The sequence below is a fragment of the Lepus europaeus genome, chromosome 13 (genome assembly GCF_033115175.1).
Source record: "Lepus europaeus isolate LE1 chromosome 13, mLepTim1.pri, whole genome shotgun sequence".
Taxonomy (NCBI): Eukaryota; Metazoa; Chordata; class Mammalia; order Lagomorpha; family Leporidae; genus Lepus; species Lepus europaeus.
Genome location: NC_084839.1, coordinates 24,793,437 through 24,815,259, shown reverse-complemented (window position 1 = coordinate 24,815,259; position 21,823 = coordinate 24,793,437). Strand labels below are relative to the sequence as shown.

The window sequence follows — 21,823 nt, the reverse complement described above, 5'->3', positions numbered from 1 at the left end:
CTCCCATGCGGGTGCAGGGGCCCAAGCACTTGGGCCATCTTCCACTGCCCTCCCAGGCCACAGCAGAGAACTGGACTGGAAGAGGAACAACCGGGACTAGAATATGGTGCCCATGTGGGATGCCAGCGCCGCAGACAGAGGATTTACCAAGTGAGCCACTGTGCTGGCCCTCTTAATTTGTTTTAAAGATTAATTTTATTTACCTGAAAGTCAGAGTTACAGAGAGAGGTAGAGATGGTTGGGGGGGAGGGGATCTTCCATCTGCTGGTTCACTCCCCAAATGGCCGTAATGGCTGAAGCTGGGCCAATCCAAAGCCAGGAGCCAGGAGCTTCTTCTGGGTCTCCCATGTGGGTGCAGGGGCCCAAGCACTTGGGCCATATTCCACTGCTTTCCCAAACACATAAGCAGGAAGCTGGACTGAAAGTGAGACAGCCAGGACTTGAAACGATGCCCATATGGGATGCCAGCACTGAAGGCCAAGGCTTTAACCCACTGTGCCACAGTGCTGACCCCAGCTTATAATTTTTAAAAAAGAAAACAAGTTTTTCTCTTAATTTTTCATGTATACTTTTTTCTTTTTCCCCTGAAACCTTTTATTTGAGGTATATAAAATTCATGTATTTCATAAATGCAACTTTAGGAACACAGTGATAGTCATGCTTCCCATGGGTAGCCACCCTCCCATCCTCACTCCCACCCTTTTTTCCTCCCCCTTCCCCTAATCCCATTCTTATTTTTTACTAAGATCTATTTTCAATTAACTTCACACACAGATTAACTCTATACTAACAAAAGAGTTCAACAAATAATATGGGGGGAAAAAACCCATTTCTCGACAGTTTTTTTATTTCTCTTTTGATTGCTTCTACGACCCACTGTTCATTCACAAGCATGCTGTTCAGTCTCCATGTGTTTGCACATGTTCTAGAGATTCCTGAGCTGTTGGTTTCTAGCTTCATTCCATTGTGGTCAGAGAAGATGCATGGTATGATTTTTATTTTTTTGAATTTGCTGAGACTTGCTTTATGACCTTGCATGTGGTCTATCCTAGAGAAAGTCCCATGCACTGGTGAGAAGAATGAGTATGCTGTAACTGTAGGATGGTAAGCTCTATAGATATCTGTTAGATCCATTTGGTCTATCGTGTCAATTGACTGTTGCTCCCTTGCTGATTTTATTTCTAGCTGATCTGTCCATTGCTGAAAGTGGGGTACTAAAGTCCCCCATTACTACTGTATGGGAGTCCATATCTCCCTTTAGATCCATTAACATTTCTTTTAAATAACCAGGTGCCCTATAATTAGGTTTATATATATTTATTATACTCATATCTTCTGTTGAACTGATCCCTTAATCACTACATGTGCCCTTCTTTGTATCTTGTTTTAAATATATTTATTTGACAGGTATTTTGACAGTGAGAGAGAGAGGCAGAGAGAAAGGTCTTCTTTCCGTTGGTTCACTCCCCAAATGGCAGCTACGGCTGGCACTGCACAGATCCAAAGCCAGGAGCCAGGTGCCTCCTCCCGGTCTCCCATGCGGGTGCAGGGGCTCAAGCACTTGGGCCATCCTCCACTTCCCTCCCAGGCCACAGCAGAGAGCTGGACTGGAAGAAGAGCAACCGGGACTAGAACCCGGTGCTCAAATGGGATGCCGATGCCACAGGCGGAGGATTAACCAAGTGAGCCACGGCGCCGGCCCCCTTGTCTCTTTTAACAGTTTTTGTGTTAAAGTCTATTTTGTCTGATATTAGGATGACTACACCAGCTCTTTATTGGTTTCTATTAGCATAGAATATTTTTTTCCATCCTTTCACTTTCAGTCTGTGTACATCTTTTTGGTGAGATGTGTTTCTTATAGACAGCAAATAGATGGGTCTTGTTTTTTAATCCATTTAGCCAGTCTTGTATCTTTTAACTGGAGAGTTGAGGCCATTTACAGTCAAGGTGACTATTGGATAAATAACAACTTGGCCTTGACATTTTTCCATAAATTTCCTATTGTTTACTTTAGATTTCCTTTGTATTTTTATTGGGAGATTTTCTGCCTTCACTCTGTTTCACAGGATGATCATGTTTCTATGTTTCTCCTTGTAGCATTAAGCATCTTTTCTAAGGCTGGATGAGTAGTGACACATTCTTCAATTTCTGTTAGTAATGGAATGTCTTTATTTCACCTTCATTCATAAATGAGAGCTTTGCAGGGTACAGTATTCTGGGTTGACAGGTTTTTTTCTCTTAAGATTCAGAATATATCTCACTATTCTCTCCTAGCCTGTAGAGCTTCTGATAAGAAGTCAGCTGTGAGTCTAATTGGAGATCCTCTGAAAGTAATCTGGTGTTTATCTCATGCACATTTTAGAATCTGTTCTTTATGTTTTATTGTGGAGAGTTTGACTATGATGTATTTTGGTGAAGAACTTTTCTGGTTATGTCTGTTAGGAGTTCTACATGCTTCCTATACTTGGACATCCCTTTCTTTCTCCAACTGGTGAAGCTTTCTGTAATTATTTCACTAAAAAGGCCTTCTAATCCATTTCTCTTTCCACACCTTCAGGAACTCTTAAGACATGTATGTTGGGTTGTTTGATAGTATCCCATGTTTCTCCAACATGGTTTTTTAGTTTCTTAATTTCTTCTTTTCTTTGTTCTGACTGTAAAATTTCCAGAGATTTGCCTTCTAACTCAGATACACTGTTGTTAAGGCATTCCATCACATTTTTATTCTATTGAATTCTTCAATTCCAATATTTCATTTTGATTTCTCTTTAAAATATCAATTTCATGAGAATAATTTTCTTTCATGTAATGTATGGATTCTTTAGTTTGTGGATTTGCTTCTGATTACTTCTAAGTAAACCTACAATCAATTCTTGAATTCCACTTTTGGCATTTCTTCAATCTCTTCATTTTCACATTCTAGTACTGAAGTGTTGTGTTCCTTTGGGGGCATCATGTTATCTTCCTTATTCTTATTTCTTGAACTGCTGTGTCAATTTTTAGGCTTTGTGGGATACTTGTTGGTTTATTTATTTTTTCCCCCTGCAATGGCTTTTATCTTTGAACTATGCCTCTGTGGATTAGTGGAGTGTCTGCTCTTTCAGTGAATACTCTGAGGCACATGCTGGGTGTGGCCAGGGAGCTCTGTTGAGTGCCCCAGGGTGACGGGTATCCAAGGTAACTCCCAAATTGAGCCTGAGGTTTGTTCTGTTCTGTTGGCATAGTCTCATGCTCACCTCCATTCCTCCAAGGAGATCAATGCCTGGGCGCTAGCCCCAGTGGGTACAATATTCATCCACACTGCCATAAGAACCACACAATGGATCCGGCAGTCCTTGGTATGAGCATGGATCTCATAGCAATGACCCTCACCGGGGAATCAGGGAGCCCTGGGCATGTGGAGCCACCCACAGTGACTGCCCAAAGTCCCAGCCACACCCTGTGCCCTCACATGCAGCCACAGTGTTTTGACAGTCCCAGCACACAAGGCTCAAACAGTTATGAGCACCCAGCCCCTTGTCAAACCTCCCAGCCAGGTGTCTCGTCTCAACTAGTTGCTGGGTGCACAGATACAAGCTGGCACAGCTGTTACATATGTCCAAAATGGCGCCTGCCCAGTCTTGGTTAGTTACAGGAGACCAGTGCCAGGTAGTCAGGGAGAGAGAAATGTGCCCTCTTTTTCCCCCCCACATTGGCAGGTACAGTGTCCCCCACAGGGCTCCAAGCCAGACTCACACCAGGATCTTCCCACAGCTTTATCACCAGCGGCTTGGGCTGCTGCAATCTGGTCTCTCCTCACTCTAGGCTCTTGGCTGCTGGGGACTGGAGCTGTGCACCTCCACACCCTCCATGTAGATCCACAGTGTCCCTCTAATTTGCATGGAGTTTCCTCTGCTGCTTTTTCCCTAACTCCCAAGATTTCACTCTTTCCTCATTTTTTAAAGTATTTTTCCCTAGACTAGAGCAGTAAGCTCCCTCCCGATTCTGCCATCTTAGTGCCTCTCCTTTCTCTTAATTTTTATGACAGACAGGCTAGGGAGTCACATTAAAAAAGGAAAAAAAAGTTTGTTACGTCTAGAGGAAGGGTTTTCCAATGTGGCTCTGCAGAGATGTGGGGGATCCTGGGAACCTGTGCAAAGGGAACAAAGTTGCATGCTGAGCTGGTGGGTCCTGGGTTGTCCCTCTTTCTCACTGTAACTGTGGATTCAGACATGGTGATGAGCTAAACCAGAGCCCGAGGCACTTCAAAAAATTTGTGGGAAAACAGGATTTAAAACAAAGTTTATTTGGGTGCGAAAAATTTTGAAATCCCTGTATATTTCTCCCCCATTACATGTATTTTCCATGATCTTTCAGAATATGATTTCAAAATTTGGGGCTCTGCAATAAACTTACAATCCCATTTCTACAAACTCTGTGAAGTACCCTTGTGCATCATTATTGTTTGTATAGTGTGACCACTGAAGAGCACCCAATATCTTCATTACCTTCCCCCTTATAAATGAGTAGCACAAACTCCCCCCAAAACACAACTTTCAATACAGCAAGCACCGGACAAGCATTTTCATCGAGCACACACATACACATACACATGTATCTCACAACAGCTTATCTTCACAGCCCTTACCATGCCTTACTACAAATGCCCTGGAACTGGCTACAAAGGACTGGGCCCAAATTTTAGAACTCAGGCCTAAAATCCTGGACTTGCAGACAGAAGCAGTAACCTCGAGCTCAGAAGATAATAATAACTGACATCTGCCTAGCGATTTTTTGGTTGGTTTTACAACTTGCATATTTTAACTGACATCAGCCCTTGGCTAAAGAAAGAGCACTTCTTCATCACCACAAGCCTAACCCTGTGACTGAAAAGGCAAAAATGAGAACTGCATTTTCAGAATCAGAGCTGATGTGAGTGACACAGTTACAGCAATGCCAGCACTCTGAAGGGCTGAGCAGCTATTCCCAGTATTGGAGGTCTCTATGTTGAGACTATTCACAACATAGCACTTGGGAAAACACTTCAGAGCTGCCTAAAGAATTACAAATAGTACATCATGGTGGGTGGCAGAAGGTTTAAACGATTCTAATACAATTCTTGCCTTCTGGTTATAGTCTAAGATTACCAGAAATTGTGGTTGTATGTTAGCCTCCTTGAGGACTCGAAGACTAACATACTGGATTATATGTGTTTCTTTGGATCAAAACTAGACCATAGAGGCCGGCGCTGTGGCACAGCAGGTTAACGCCCTGGTCTGAAGTGCCCGCATCCCATATGGGCACAGGTTCGAGTCCCGGCTGCTCCACTTCCGATTCAGCTCTCTGCTATGGCCTGGGAAAGCAGTAAAAATTGGCCAAAGTCCTTGGGCCCCTGCACCCACGTGGAAGACCCAGAAGAAGCTCCTGGCTCCTGGCTTTGGATTGGTGCAGCTCCAGCCACTGCAGCCAACTGGGGAGTGAACCACCAGATGGAAGATCTCTCTTTCTCTGCCTCTCCTCTCTGTGTAACTCTGACTTTCAAATACATAAATAAATCTTTAAAAAAAAAAAAAACTAGACCTAAAAGACTGTTTTTCAGTACCAGGAGCCATACTCTGAAAGGGGTAAGTATAGAAACATATAGCAGTATGTATGGAGTGAAATGGAGCTCGTAAGGGGACACCAGCCCCATGGGAGTTTGAGGGTATAGAAAAGAAAACAGAGAAGTCTTTGGTGTGTTGAACAGTACTACAAAGAAGGAACACTCACCAAAGAATCCATGTTCCCAACAACTGTTTCCATTCTTTTCCACCTATAGAATCAATTGTTTACTCATTCTTGTTAGCATGCAAACATCGGCTCCCATCTCATTTCCCTGTTCTACCTTACAAAACTATCTCCTTAAAAAACTACTCTGATTTGATGTCTACACTTCCTCTTTTACTCTCTTACACTCTCTTTAGCAAGGCTTTCTTCTCTACTGCTCCAGAACAGCTCATCAAGATCACCAATGACCTGTTCACTGAAAAATCTGATGGTCCTTAGTCTTCATCTTAGCGTTCTCTCTGCAGCATTTGACACAGCTGGTCACTCCTTTTCTGGAACATTCTTTACTGGGTATCCAGGGTTTTACTCCACTGGCCCTCTTTCTAGCCTTCTCAACCTCTACAGTGCCCCTAGGCTCACCTCCCAGACCTCTTTATCTACACTCCTGAGTAATCTCATCCTGGCTCATGGCCAAATTTCCCTTGTCCTAATTTAAATTTCACTCATGCAACTACCATGAACAATGCCAAATCCCCGAGGGGTCGGCATTGCGGTGCAGGCAGAGTGCAGGTTCTGGTCCCAGCTTCTCAGTTTCCAATCCATATCCCTGTTAATACACTTGGGAAGGCAGCAAAAGATGGCCCAAGTACCTGAGCCCTTGCCATCCACTTGCAAAATCCAAAAAGAGTTCCTGGCTCCTGCCTTGGCCTGGCTTGGCCCTGGCCATTGTAGTCATCTGAGGAATGAATCAGCAGAGGGAAGATACTCTCACTCCTCCCCACTCTTTCAAATAAATAAATCTATAAAAATAAATAAATAAATACCATACCCTGAGCCCAAACACTTCTCACCAGCTCCAGCACCATCTGGTCTGAGCCACCACTATTTTGAAGCCAAGGAACTGTAATTGCCACTCAATGCTTCAGCCCTTGTTCACCTGCAGTTTATTCTCACCACAAAAAGTAAACTCTCACATGGTGGGGATTTTTCTCACTTAAACAGTCATCTGACAAGGTAACAATTGAGCAAAGATGATAGAGAGGTGAAAAAGCAAAATAGTGCAGGCAAAGGAAAAGCAAGTGTAAAAAGTGTCTGCAGGAGGAGTCCTACATGTTCAGGAAACAGCAAGCAGGTCAGTGTTACTGGAGCAAATAAGCACCAATAACTGATCCAAGGTCACCCTAGAAACTCTCTTCTCCACATTTCTGAACCGCTCTAGGGCATACAACAAGCATTCATCAAATTAGGTAACATAATAGTGACTACTACAAGAATTCAGAATGTTTGTTAAATCATTCTTGGGGGATGTTGAGGGAGGACTTTAAAAAGTTCCATGGGATTTAAAGAGGTTGGGGAAAGGAATTAAAGAGATAATGATAAATCGAACTCAATTCATTTCTTCTTTATTTTCAACTTACGGAGGGAAACCATTTACCAACAGAGAAACAGCCATTGCTACATAATAATGTGCAATGTCAAGATGAAGGTTAAATTTGTAATTTCAAAACTTTCAGCTTATTATACTCAATAGGTCTTGTATATACTCGTATAGACTGGAAACAACAAAATGGGAGAAATGTAGAATTTTAAAAATTAAAAGAAGTCTTGTGCAAATAAGGTAACAGGACAGATAATTACATATTTTGCACTTGGACTCATTTGAACTGCTACTTATTTTAGCCCACGCACTGCATTTTAGCTCTTTTGCCCTATTTTAGTTTGCACAATATATTTTTATTCTACCAGCTATTTTGGACCAACATTCTTTTAAAACTCTCCAATGATCCCTACTTTATCCCTTCTCAAAATGTTGATCCTAAAACTAACATAAATGTGTGTTTATTGGCAACAGGCTGATTTATACAACTAACGTCATAATAAAAGAAATGTTGGTCCCAGGACTAATAATAATGTGTGTTTATCAGCAACAGGCTGATTGACACAACTAAAGTCATCATAAAAGAAACTTAAGAGTATGAAGGGAATTTCTTCTACTGGAATCCAGAAGCAGCACTTGATTTCCAGCTTTCCAGCCTACCATATATTCTTTATTTTGCCGTTGAAAGAATAAAGAAAACTCAGCACTAGTTCCTAATGGCACTGGAAATGTTGGAAACTCAGACTCCAGAGTTCAGTTGTCAGTTCTGTTGCTGACTTTCCATAGGACCCATAAGCCAGGCTTCCCTCGTGAAATTGCTAATTTAAAACATATCGTAATGTAAAATTCAAGTTAGAAACATTATATGAAGAGCAAAACACCAGAGAAAAATCCTTGTTCATCCTCAGATAATGACTTTTATGGGCTTTTATATCTTAAGTTCCAACAGTTATCCAGGCAATTTACAGTCACTCTGTTGTAACATCAAAGAGTGCTTCCACAGCACTCTTTCCTGTAAGCTGAAAATGAGACATTAAATGCAGCCAAGTGAACAGAATTATGTGATTTTTTTTTTATCAGTCTTTGGTCAGATCTTCTCTTGGACAGATGTAGAACTTATCTGACCTATGACTGTTAAAATGTCAGCCTTCCTGCCAACTGCCTTCATGGCAATTTCTCCAGCATTAGCAATAAACGTGTGAATCCTTCCGCTGTTCAAGTTATAGAACACTGGCAGTAACACAAACTAACAAGACTCTGGGTGTTGGCAATTTATTTGGTCTAAGCTCTTCTTCGGGTAACAGCGGCTGTCAGTTTGCTTCTCCTTTTGAAAGTTATAGGTAGACATCTTGTACAAACTCAGGCTATTCTGAAAGGGGAAATTGTACTTCCTATCTGAGAGACACATTGCTGGTCAACAAACAAGCTCTTGTCTGAAACTGTTCTTACCACTTAGATGGCTAAAAGCTTAAAACAAACAAACAAAGAAAAAAAACCTCTCAAGAGTGACAGTAACTTTAGCTGGGTGACACTCTGGTAAAGGTGGTTGTTCAAATGGACCCTAACAACCAATAAGCCTAAATTTGGAGATTATTCCTTAGCAAACACATGTGCCACTTGTGGAAGGAAAAGTAAAAATAATCAAGTTAAAATTTTATGCTTTACAAAATGTTTTCTATTATTCAATTGTCCCAAAAACACTGTCCAGTAGTTATAACTCATTCATACTTTTTTTTTTTAAGATTTATTTTATTTATTTGAAAGTCACAGTTACAGAGAGAGGTAGAGACAAAGAGGTCTTCCATCTACTGGTTCACACCCAAACAGCTGCAATGGCCAGAGCTGGGCCGATCTGAAGCCAGGAGCCAGGAGCTTCCTCCAGGTCTCCCATGTGGGTACAGGGACCCTAGTACATAGGCCATCCTCCACTGCTTTCCCAGGCATTTGCAGGGAGTGGGATCAAAAGTGGAGCAGCCAGGAATCAAACCGGCATCCATATGGGATGCCGGTGCTGCAGGTCGGGGCTTTAATGCATTGCACCACAGCACCGGCCCCATTCACATCTATTTTAGAAATGAGAACATTGAGACTTAGAACAGTTAAGAATCTTGCCTACAGTCATTGAGAGTAATAAAAACTCATAAAGCAAAACTCTAAGATTCAAAATGCATCCACCCATCCATGACTATGTATTAACAGCCTCAAATGTGTCAGGTATTATATTAGGCACTGCAAATACAACAAGTAAAAGACATAGGACTGCTGCCCTTAAGGAGCTTATGGTCTACTAGGTAGATCAAACATTAATCAAAGTTATCACTCCTATAAATAACAATCTGTGATAAATGCTATCAAAAGGCAAAGCATTCCATGACCTGTCTGGAAAAACATTTATTTATTTCAATACAGAGAGACAGAGATAGAAGAGATTTGGCCGGCGCCGCGGCTCACTTGGCTAATCCTCCACCTGCGGTGCCGGCACCCCAGGTTCTAGTCCCGGTTGGGGCGCCAGATTCTGTCCCGGTTGCTCCTCTTCCAGTCCAGCTCTATGCTGTGGCCCGGGAAGGCAGTGGAGGATGGCCTGAGCCCTGCACCCACATGGGAGATGAGGAAGAAGCACCAGGCTCCTGGCTTCGGATCGGTGCAGCGTGTCAGCCGCAGCGCGTAAGCCGTAGCAGCCATTTGGGAGGGTGAACCAACAGATAGGAAGACCTTTCTCTCTGTCTCTCTCTCTCTCTCACTCTAAATCTGCCTGTCAAAAAAAAAAAAAAAAAAGAAAAGAAAAAAAGAAAGAAAGAAAGAAAAAGAGAAAGAAAAAAAAGAAGAAGAGATCTTCTATCTGCTGGCTCAATTCTCAAATGCCTTCATCAGTTGGAGCTGATGTCAGGATCCCAGAACTCAATGCAGGTCTCAAACACATTGGCAGGGACCCAAGCACTGAGCCCCATATGCTGTCTCCCCATATTCACATTAGCAGGAAGCTGGAATCAGGAGCCAGGCAAGGACTCTAACTCAGACACCTTTGATATGGATGCTAATGTCCCAAGAGGCATCTTAACCACTGCACCAAATGCTCACCACTATCGAAACTTTAAAGAGCTAGGTCAGGAGGTCGGCATTGTGGCTTAGTGGGGAAAGCCACAGCATGAAATGCCAGCATCCTACATGGGCACTGGCTTGTGCCCTGGCTGCTCCATATCTGATCTTGGGAAAGCAGCAGCAGATGGCTCAAGTTCTTGGCCCCTGTCACTCACATGGGAGACTCAGATGAAATTCCTGGCTCCTGGGTTTTGGCCTGGCTCAGCCCTGGCTGTTGCAGCCACTTGGAGATGGAAGATTGATCTCTCTCTGACTTTCCCTCTATAACTCTGACTTTCAAATAAATAAATAAATCTTTGAAGGAAAAAAAAGGGCTAAGTCAAAAGACAATGTGAGGGCTGGCGCTGTGTCGCAGCGAGTTAACACCTTGGCCTGAAGCGCTGGCATCTCATATGGGCGCCAATTCTAGTCCCAACTGCTGCACTTCAGATCCAGCTCTCTGCTGTGGCCTGGGAAAGCAGTAGAAGATGGCCCAAGTGCTTGGACTCCTGCACCTGTGTGGGAGACCCAGAAGAAGCTCCTGGCTCCTGGCTTCGGATCAGCACAGCTCCAGCCATTACGGCCTTCTGGGGAGTGAACCATTAGATGAAAGACCTCTCTCTCTCTCTCTCTCTCTCTCTGCCTCTCCTTTCTCTGTGTAACTCTGACTTTCGAATAAATAAATAAATCTTCCAAAAAAAAAAAAAAAAAGACTATGTGAGAGAAAAAAAAAAAAAAAGAATTAATACCAGATGGGACAAGCCTGACAAAGAAGAACAGTGAGAGGGAACAATCTATACCAGATAGTAAAAGATATTGTAAAATACAACAATTATAGCAAGGTAGGCGAGGTGTTAAATCAACAGACTAGAGGGAGAAAAAATAGTTAAGTCCAGAAATAAGTCCAAATACATTTAATGTATGACTGATGGTGTTGAGACAATTAGGTAGTCACCTAGGGAAAAAACAACGTAAAACTTAGATCCATATTTCACATCAGAAATCAGAAGAAAGTCAAATGGATTAAAGATTTTGATTTCAATATAAAACAGAAATCATAAAGAACACACTGAGAAATGTCTTTCTAACCTTGCAGCAGAGAATGCCTTTTTGATATGATTTCAAATTCAGAATCCACAAAGGAACAGACTATCAAACTACCTGAATATAAATAGTGTTTGAATGGCAAAGAAAACCATCACCAATGGCAAAAGACAACTGACCAACTGAGGAAAATGTAACAAGTCCATCACGAAGAGTTGATGTCCTTAATGGGAGAGCTGAAAAAACCTAAGAAAAAACAGGCCAAGGGTATGCAGCTCCAGCTGTTGCAGCAATCTGGGGAGTGAAGCAGTGGATGGAAGACCTCTCTCTCTGTCTCTACCTCTCTCTGTAACTCTGTCTTTCAAATAAATCTTTAGCTAATCCTCCGCCTTGTGGTGCCGGCACACCGGGTTCTAGTCCCGGTTGGGGCGCCGGATTCTGTCCCGGTTGCCCCTCTTCCAGGCCAGCTCTCTGCTATGGCCCGGGAAGGCAGTGGAGGACGGCCCAAGTGCTTGGGCCCTGCACCCGCATGGGAGACCAGGAGAAGCACCTGGCTCCTGGCTTCGGATCAGAGAGATGCGCTGGCCGCAGCAGCCATTGGAGGGTGAACCAACGGCAAAAAGGAAGACCTTCCTCTCTGTCTCTCTCTCTCACTATCCACTCTGCCTGTCAAATAAATAAATAAATAAATAAAATAAAATAAAATAAATATTTTAAAAAAAAGTTAGGATATTATCCTGCAGTATCAAGACTCTACTTTCTCTTTTTCCAAGCATCAACCCCATCCAGGATCTGTCTGCTTTGATCATCTTCTGGGGCTTTTGGACAGATGGCTTTACATTTTATTCAGAACTCTTAGCTACTGGTGGAAGGGTTATGTCAACAGGAGCTCCTTGGCCATTACAAGAAGTAAAGTTTGACAGAAATTTACAAATACATTAATACACTGTTGACAACACTATGGAGAAACAAACACTTTCCTATAATGCTGCTGGATTAATAAACTGATACAAATTTTACGGATGGCATTTTGATGATAAAATTATAAACATACAAACTCTTTGAGCCAGCAATTCTACTTCTAATTATTTATCTCACAGACATAATTAAATACTTGCAAATGACACATTTACAAGATACAGTATTAGTTGTAATAGGAGAAGATTAGAAATAAACTTTATGTCTAACACCAGAGTTCATATTTAATAAATTATGTTTATACAATGTTATATACAACTGTAAAGAAAGAATGAGAGCATTCGATGTGCACTTACATGGGTAGAAAATCTGAGCTATAAGCCAAAAGCAAGGTACAAAACAATGTATAATTTATATTAACATTTGGATAAAAAGGAGGAATATATATTTGTATATATTTGTATATATATATGGATATATATATATATATTCATAAAGAAACTCTGAAGAACTCTACTAGGAAAAAAGCTGTGTTCGTGTCCACCTGGGGTAGGAGAGAGACAGGAAAGTGGTGGCCATAGAACAATGGGAGGAAGACTTTTTACCATAAAACTTTTCATAAAGTTTGATTTTTGAACAACATATTAGTCATCAAAAGTGTATGGGGCCAGCGCCGTGGCTCATTTGGTTAATCCTCTGCCTGCAGCGCCGGCATCCCATATGGGCACCGGGTTCTAGTCCCAGTTGCTCCTCTTCCAGTCCAGCTCTCTGCTGTGGCCCAGGAGGGCAGTGGAAGATGGCTCAAGTGCTTGGGAGACCAAGAAAAAGCACCTGGCTCCTGGCTTCAGATCGGCACAGCGCCGGCCGTGGCGACCATTTTGGGGGTGAACCAACGGAAAAAGGAAGACCTTTCTCTCTCTCTCTCTAACTCTATCTGTCAAATAAATAATATATAAATTTTTTAAAGTGTATAAGGTATTTAAAAGCTCTAAGTGTGTATAGTGAAGAGCTCACAATTCATTCATTCACTCATTTATTCACTTAACAAACATTTACTGAGCACATGACGGTACTTCAAAAAGTTCACAGAAAATGGAATTAAATGATAAGTTGGGGTGGGTGTTTTTAACAGTGGTTAGACACAGCTTGGGATACCTATATCACACACCAGAAGAGTGCCTGGGCTCAAGTGCTGCCTTTGCTCCTGATTTCAGCTTCCTGCCAATGTGCACCCTGGGAGGCAGAGGTGATGGCTCGAATACTTGGGTCCCTGTCACCCATGTGGGAGACCCAAAAAGAACTCTGGGTTCCTGGCTTCAGCATGGTCCAGTCCCAGCTATCCTGGGAATTTGAGGAGTAAGCCAGTAGATAGAAGATCTTGATTTCTCTCTCTCTCTCTCTTCCTCTTTCTCTCTGCCTTTCAAATAAATTTTTTTAAAGATGTTTATTTTGGTACAAAATAAGTTTTAACTTGCCATGAAACTCCAAATCCCATTAAGTAGGTGGGTACCACTGCCATCTTACTAGTTAAAATGATCCGTTTAAGTTCATAACTTATCAAAAAGATAGGATTAAGTATCAAAGGGATCACATACATAAGACCAGTGTCTGCTAATAATTGATAGAATTCAAAAAGGAGAGAATGATCCAACATGGGAAGCAGAATACACAGCAGACTCATAGAATGACAAATGCCCTAAATAGCACTCTAGCCTCAGAATTAGCCCTTAAGGCATTCGAATCTGGCTGAAGAGCCCATGAGAATATTTTAGGCATGCAAAGCCAAGACACTGTGGCAAAAATGACCTGAATGAAAGATCTCTGTGAGTGAGATCCCAGTGTAAAGAAGGGGCCATCAAATAAGGAGGTACCTTTCTCTGAAGAGAGGAGAGAACTTGCACTTTGATTATGGCCTTGTCTAAATAAGGTCAGAGTTTCTGGACCCAAGAGGCTTCCATAGCCTTGGCAGCTCATGACAAGAGTCTCAGGTGATTACTGACATCATAAATAGGAGTGTCAATTGTTAAATCAACAACAGGAGTCACTGTGCACTTACTCCCCATGTAGGATCTCTGTCCCTAATGTGTTATACTATGCAAATTAATGGTAAAACTAGTCTTCAAACAGTACTTTATACTTTCTGTGTCTTTGTCAGTGTAATCTGTTGATATCTTTACTTGGTATATACTAAGCTGATCTTCTGTATATAAAGATAATTAAAAATGAATCTTAATAAAGAATGGGATGGGAGAGGGAGTAGGAGATGGGATGGTTAGTGGGTGGGAGGGTGGTTATGGGGGGGGAAGAACCGCTATAATCCAAAAGTTGTACTTTCGAGATTTATATTTATTAAATAAAAGTTTTCTATTAAGAGGCCAACACTGTGGCGCAGTGGGTTAATGCCCTGGCCTGAAGTGCCAACATCCCATATGGGCACTGGTTCGAGACCCAGCTGCTCCACTTCCAATCCAGCTCTCTACTGTAGCCTGGGAAAGCAGTAGAAGATGGTCCAAGTCCAAGTCCTTGGGCTCCTGCACTCACGTGGGAGACCCAGAAGAAGCTCCTGGCTCATGGTTTCGGATCAGCACAGCTCTGGCCATTGCAGCCAATTAGGAAGTGAACCATTGGATGGAAGAGCTCTCTCTCTCTCTCTGCCTCACCTCTCCTTTCCTCTCTCTGTGTAACTCTGACTTTCAAATAAATTAATAAATAAAAAAATGCTTTCTATTAAAAAAAATAAGTTTTAAAATCCAAGCATAGTTTCTTTTCACAAAATGCAATTTCTATGAACTTTTCTGACGACCCCTTACACTGTGTCAACTACTAGACTAGGTAAAGGAGATTGTAAGATACAGTCTGTGTCCTTAGGGAGCTTCAAGTCTATTGGATAAGACAGATGCTTAAACAAACACTATAGTGCAGGCAGATGTTCACAGGAGGCTTTAGAAAGAATTTATAAGACTCTTGGTTTCAGGTGACAGAATTCCAATTCAAACTAACTTGACAAAATAAAAGATAATCTCTAAAAGGATATGAAGTATCTTATTGAAACTCAGGGTAAAAATACAGCCCAGCTTCAGTTCCAAGTTCAGAGTTTTCTCCTTGTCTCTTACCTCTGCTGTCTCTGTGCTTCATTTCAATTTCTATTTGCCAGTTGCTGATTCTTTTACTAAGCTTTATGAGAAAAGGACTTACATGTTACAGACCCATTCCTCATACATACCAATCTCACTCTCACAACATTAACTCCGAACTCTCAGGCAAGAATACTGCTTGGCTTCTGTGCCTCCCTGATCTAAACAATGCTATCTCCACAATCCTCTGCAGTAGATAAGTTAGTGATGCATACAGATTCATTGACATGAATTGAAAAACTAGGAAAAGTTTTCGAGGTGAAGTCATTTTGCCCATTTACACAAGCAAAAAGAACTAAAGGGGTTTTTTTGTTTGTTTGTTTTTACAGAACGCTTTGAATATAGGCTTTTTTGTCTTTTGCCTTTTACTGCATGAAGAGAAGCTTTAAAACCCTGACACGGCCAGGTCTTCAACAACACTTGCCCTTCATGTCAGGAACATTGTGGAAGAAGTGCACCTTATATCTAGACAGCCATGGGGGCAATGGGACAAAAGATCTGAGGACAAAAAGTGGCCTGAGAAACACAAGTGGGTGGCACAATTCTAGTCCATCCTCTTATGCTCTTCTCTATGTGTAAGGAAAAGGAAATTGAAAGGATTTCCTCTGGGTTTCATACACTTCCGTAAAACAAGGTCTTTTCCACCTGATGCATCCGGCTGCTGAAAGAAACAAATTCTCTACTGATACCGCTACTATTTAACAAACAATAATAATGTTCCTTTTAAATGTCAGCAAGATTGAAAAACTTACCAACTTTATTTTTCATGTCCTAAGGTATTAATTAATGTAAGTACACACACTGATTTTTATGAACAAGGTGAAACTCTCAGATACAAACTTCTAAGAGCCAAAGTACTTCCTCTGACATACAGGTCAAAATTGAGTGTAACAAATTCCAGTACAAAAATAACAAAAACAGGAGCTTCTGCCACAGGTTCGCTTATTTTAAATAATGTTAACTACTAATAGTTCCATGTGGGTAAAAACAAACAAGTGTGGTCCATTCCTAGGACCACACTACACCCTTTCAGAAGAGCAACCACATGTTTACTCCCAGGTCGGTTGCCATCAGGGCCTAACTCCAAGCAGCATAAACTAAGGGAATGCGAGAAGGCCTTTGCATGCCCAGTTACACGTGGCCACCTGGCATCCACCACAGCACCCACCACTTCCTCATGGGCAGCAGAGAGAAGGCTTGCATTTCCAGACTCTCCAGATATTCTGATCTTTCTCTTAGCACTCTCATCATCCTCTCTGATCATTCTAGATCAGCATTGTCCATCAACAATGCAAGGCATAAAACGGGAACTTAAATATATAACTTAAGTTTGTTTTTAACATTTTCTAGTAGTCACTCTTAAAAGATAAAAGCAGGTGAAATTAACTGTCAATAAAATATCCCAATATATCTAAAATATTAGCATTTCTACCTATAATCAAAACTAAATTATTGACACTTTTTTCATATTCACTCTTCAAATTCCATTGTGTATCTGACATGTGCATACATCTCAGTTTGGACTAGCCACATTTCTTTTTTTTTTTTTTTACAGGCAGAGTGGACAGTGAGAGAGACAGAGAGAAAGGTCTTCCTTTTCCATTGGTTCACCCCTCAATGGCCGCTGTGGCTGGTGCGCTGTGGCCGGCGCACCACCCTGATCCGAATCCAGGAATCAGGTGCTTCTCCTGGTCTCCCACATGGGTGCAGGGCCCAAGGACTTGGGCCATCCTCCACTGCACTCCCGGGCCACAGCAGAGAGCTGGACAGGAAGAGGAACAACTGGAACAGAACCCAGCCCCCCCCCGACTGGGACTAGAACCCGGTGTGCCGGTGCCGCAGGCGGAGGATTAGCCTATTGAGCCGTGGTGCCGGCCCTAGCCACATTTCAAGTGCTCAATGGTCACATGTATGGATAGTGGCTTCTACAGTAGACAGCAGAGTTTTAGATATTTTTCCACTAACAGTCTCCACATTAGACACTCCCTGCCACAAATACAAACTGACCTACTTAAGCTACCAAATACCATGAACAAGAAACATTCCCCAGAGGCAGACTGATAAATGTTACCAGGTTAGTAAGATAGATCATGGGACCCCACTGTCTCTTCTTCTCCAACTACTGTAACTGCTCTGAACATTTTCTTCCTTAAAAATAAAGCGTCTACTTTCACTTTCTATTCCATACTTTTCCCACACCTTTCAGATAACATCTACTGGTCCACATGTGGTGACTCTATGATTAACAGCTTTTGAGAGAAAATACTGGAACAATCATTGAGTTGGCATTTATCTGAGTACCCACTACAGGCTGGGCATCTCTAACCTTAAAATACAAAATCCAGAACTCTCCAAGTCCTAAACTGGGAAATTCCACATCTGACTTCATGAAATAGGTCACAGTCAAAAATGCAGGTACATTACAAATGTCACATAAAAATTACCTTCAGATTATGTGTATAAGACATATATGAAATGTAAATGAATTCTGTGTTTATACTGGGGTGCTATCCCCAAGATAGCTTATTATGTATATGCAAGTAGTCCAACCCGCCCCCACCCCCCGCAAAATCCAAAACACTCTGGTACAAGCATTTTTAGATAAGAGATACTTTACTTCAAGGATATACCAAAAACAAAAAGAGCTAATAATACCAGTACCTGCAATTACTTAACTCATTGTTTGTTTAACTCTATGCTTCCCACACCCAAGAACTATTTTAATCACTGTGTCAAGGTTGGGGTAATGACGTAGTTATACCCATGAAAGTGATGCAAGGAAAATCTGCAGTCACAAAAAAACTAATAACAGAATTAGAATCCAAAGGGATCTCGTCTCAGGTCACTCTGTCTCCAACACATGTGTGAATGACCTCCGACAGGAGCTCACACTCCCCAGGCTCAGCTACCTCCCTTTAAACACAGGCACAGCAAGAAGAGGGCAACGGCATCAGACATTACTGCTCAGCAGCTCCCACGACACGGGTCCTTTCCTCTCTGCACAATACTAGTAGATGTTGCTAGAGTCCAACACATGAGCCATTGATTCTTAAAATCTTACTACAATTTGAGCCAAATACAACAAAAAAGGTAAGTGCTTCACATTCCATTATATAAGCGTAAATCACAAGTAAGGAAATATCCATAAAAGAAAAAGAATACATTGCTTAAAAAGCTTTGTGTTACCTCACAGATCACTACTGGTGATGTATAGTATGCAAAATACATGATTTTAGAATATCTCAAAAACTTAACTTTCATACCAGAATGTGATCAAAACAACACGAAAACAAAATAAAAATACACAAATTTCCGTGTTGTACTTTGTTACAGTTAACAAACTTTGGTTCTTCAGATACAACAAAGCCTGGCAGGAAATGCTAACAAGGCAGCTGATGTATACAATATAAAATAACACCTTAGGCTTTGTCTGTTGCTAAAATGTACAATATATTTTTGTTTTGATATAGTATATCAAAACAGGGTAGGAGATTTTAATAGTGGCTGCTTACATTTACAATATTGCAATTCATCACTTTTATATTAGTTTCTGGTTACTATAATGAAATACCTTGAACCAGGCTACTTTATGAAAAAAGAAATTCATAATTCCAGAGGTGGAAGGTCAAGCAGTTGTACCTGGTAATGACATTCTTGAAAGTCCCAAGGTGGCCCAGGGCATCATAGGGCATCACGTGACAAGAGAAAAGGCGTACACTCATAGATCTCTCTCCCTCTTCTGATAAAACCACCAGAATTCAATTAGAGAGGCTTCATCCTAATGACCTTAACCAATCCTATCCACTTCCCAAAAGCCCTACCTCAAATACCATAGTCAGATTAAGTTTCTACCATGTGAATATCATCCCATGGGGATTAAATTTCAACATGTGACGCTTTGGGGGGCATTCAAAATATACCCAAACCACAGCAATTTTTAAGATTCTGACCTTAAAAATCACTCTGCTCAGTAGTAGGAAGGAGTTCTGTGTGGAGATTTTGATGACAAAAGTGTTTAGAGGAAATTACCAATGTGATATTTGTATCAGTGTCCTTTTCCTTGCTTCCATATTTTACTATAATTATATAAAATGTAACCACTGGGGAACAATGGATAAAGAATGCATAGCATCTCTCTTCTATTTTACAACTTGTCTCAAAAGGTTTTACAAAATAAAAATTAAGTGCATTAAAAAACAACTCTGGCTATGCGGCACACAGTAACTATTCTTCAATCTGAACATATCAGTTTCCATTCCAATGTATCTCCTGTATGTGTTTTAAAAATGTCTACTAAAAACTATAAAACCAATATAGACAAGGAAGACAATGTTAAGAACTCATTAAAGGAGATGGGCAAAGAAATATGGAGAAATGACTTCATAAATAAAAAGACAAAGGCAAAGAATTAACACAGAGTAGGGCCTTTTGTGTGTCTAATATTTACTTTCAAATGTGCACTTGCTAAAAGTCTCAATGGAAGTTTTTGGGAAAGAGAAGAGTGCCTGTGCAGAGGGTGGGTATGCTGCCAATCAGCAGGCTTGTCAGAGAGCTGACAACAGATCAGAGTCCTTTTCTTCTTTGTGTATTTGAAATTTTCCTCTGTCAGCTGATAGTAAAAGAGGTATCTCAGGCTTTTAAAAGCCTCATAATTTTGGAGCAGAATATAAACATGTGGCAAAAAAATCCATTGATGGCAACAGTGGAGGCCATCCTCTGTAATAGATATAAATACATGCAATGCAAAGATATTAAATAATTACACACAGTCTTGTGTTCATTTCTCAGACCAGAAAAAACAAAATACACATGGATTTACATTTAGGCCAAAAGAACATACTGATTTTTTTAGTGTTTGGACAGTATATAAATCTTGTTTTAATTAATAAACATCAATTTATTTCATATAAAAAGTCTTCAATGTTTCAGTTGCCACTAAGACATAATAGATGTGATTAACTGACAACAAACTGTTTATAGATGTGCTTACAATTCCTGTTCCCCAATCTCCTTGCCCTCGAATTTCCCCAACCATGTAACCCACCGATTCCCTCTATGTCAGTACTATGTCTACTTTCCTTCTAGTTCATCAAAAAGGCTGTCCTTTGTTGCTCCATTTCTCACTGTTTGGTTCTTCCACTGAATGCTTAGAAAGAATATATGTTCCAGCTGAGATAGAATCAAGTCAATACCGCTATTTAATTTTTTATGAAAATGGACTGAGTCTTCTCAACTGAATTTTAACACTCTCGGGAAAAAGAGCTATATCTGAAATACTTATTTATTTACTCAAAATCCAGTACAGTAAACTTCCCATAAATGAACATTAGTCTTACCATGTGTTAGCCTCACTGGATTGTATTTTGCTGGTTTGGTGCAGCATTCTAGTACATACAAACAATTTTTAGTATTGATTTTGTAATCTTTCATAATAGCTGTCTTTTCAAGCTCGGTGCTATCAGACAAACTGAAGCACATGAACTGTATAACTTCAATCAAGTCCCTAATAAAACAGTAAATAGGGCAAGGTCAAAAGAAAAGCCCTGGGATGTTATATAAGACCTCTGAAAGCTGACAAGTTACACCCTATCAGTTAGGTGTAGCTCCTCACTGAGTCAAATAAGTAAGAAAGGAACACAGTCAGTGGAATACTAAGAGAGAAAGAGCAAACGCTGTACCAGCATATATCTAAATCTATGAAATTCACCTTCCTTCAAAGAGTAAAATAAATTCATCATGACCGTTTCTTGGTTACCCAACTGTTGTTTCAACTGACTACTGCCTTCTTATTTAAATGTTCGTAATGCTTAAAGATCTGAGTATAATTTATTTTTCAATCTCCAGAATGTTTCTACTTACTACAGACTTCCAGGATCAAGCTGCTTCTCACAGACTTCTCAAAAAATAATGCCTCTGACAGCACATCTCTCAGTTTCTCCAGCTCCCTGAAACAGTATCTTCTAGAGCATCCAGAAGGCACACAGCCATGCCAACTCCTTGATCTTAGCACAGAGAGACCTATTCTGGACTTCTGACCTCCAGAACTATAACATAACAAATCTTGTCTTAAATCAAGTATGTGGTAAATTTTTAGAGCAGCAATAGGAAACTAATACAGTCCACCATTTAAAAAAAAAAAAATCTAGGCCCCAAATCAAGTTTCTCTCTTTCTGCCAGGGTCCTGTGTTCATGATCCAGATTCTTGGTCTGTTTTGGATTACATTCACAGGCAGTCCTTTAATGTTTTCTGGAACTGTGATGCCAAGTTCTAAAGTTTTTTAAAGAATTATTTATTTATTATAAAGACAGGGTTGAAAGAGAGAGAGAGAGAGAGAGAGAGAGAGATCTTCCATCCAATGATTCTATTCCCAAATGGCTGCCACTGCCCAGGATGGCCCAGGACAAAGCCAGAAGCCCAGAACTCCAGGTTCCCCACTTGGGTGGCAGGGGCTCAAGCACTTGAGACATCTTCCACTGTTTTCTCAGGTGTGTGAGCAGGGAGCTGGATCAGAAGAGGAGCAGCTGG

The 21,823-nt window shown here is 41.0% G+C and overlaps 1 protein-coding gene across 2 annotated transcripts in view; it reads right to left on the bottom strand.

Annotated features, from left to right (window-relative positions):
* Window positions 1–21,823, bottom strand: part of BABAM2 (BRISC and BRCA1 A complex member 2) — a 531,071-nt gene that overhangs the window by 299,298 nt on the left and 209,950 nt on the right. The gene's annotated exons all lie outside the window — the stretch shown is intronic.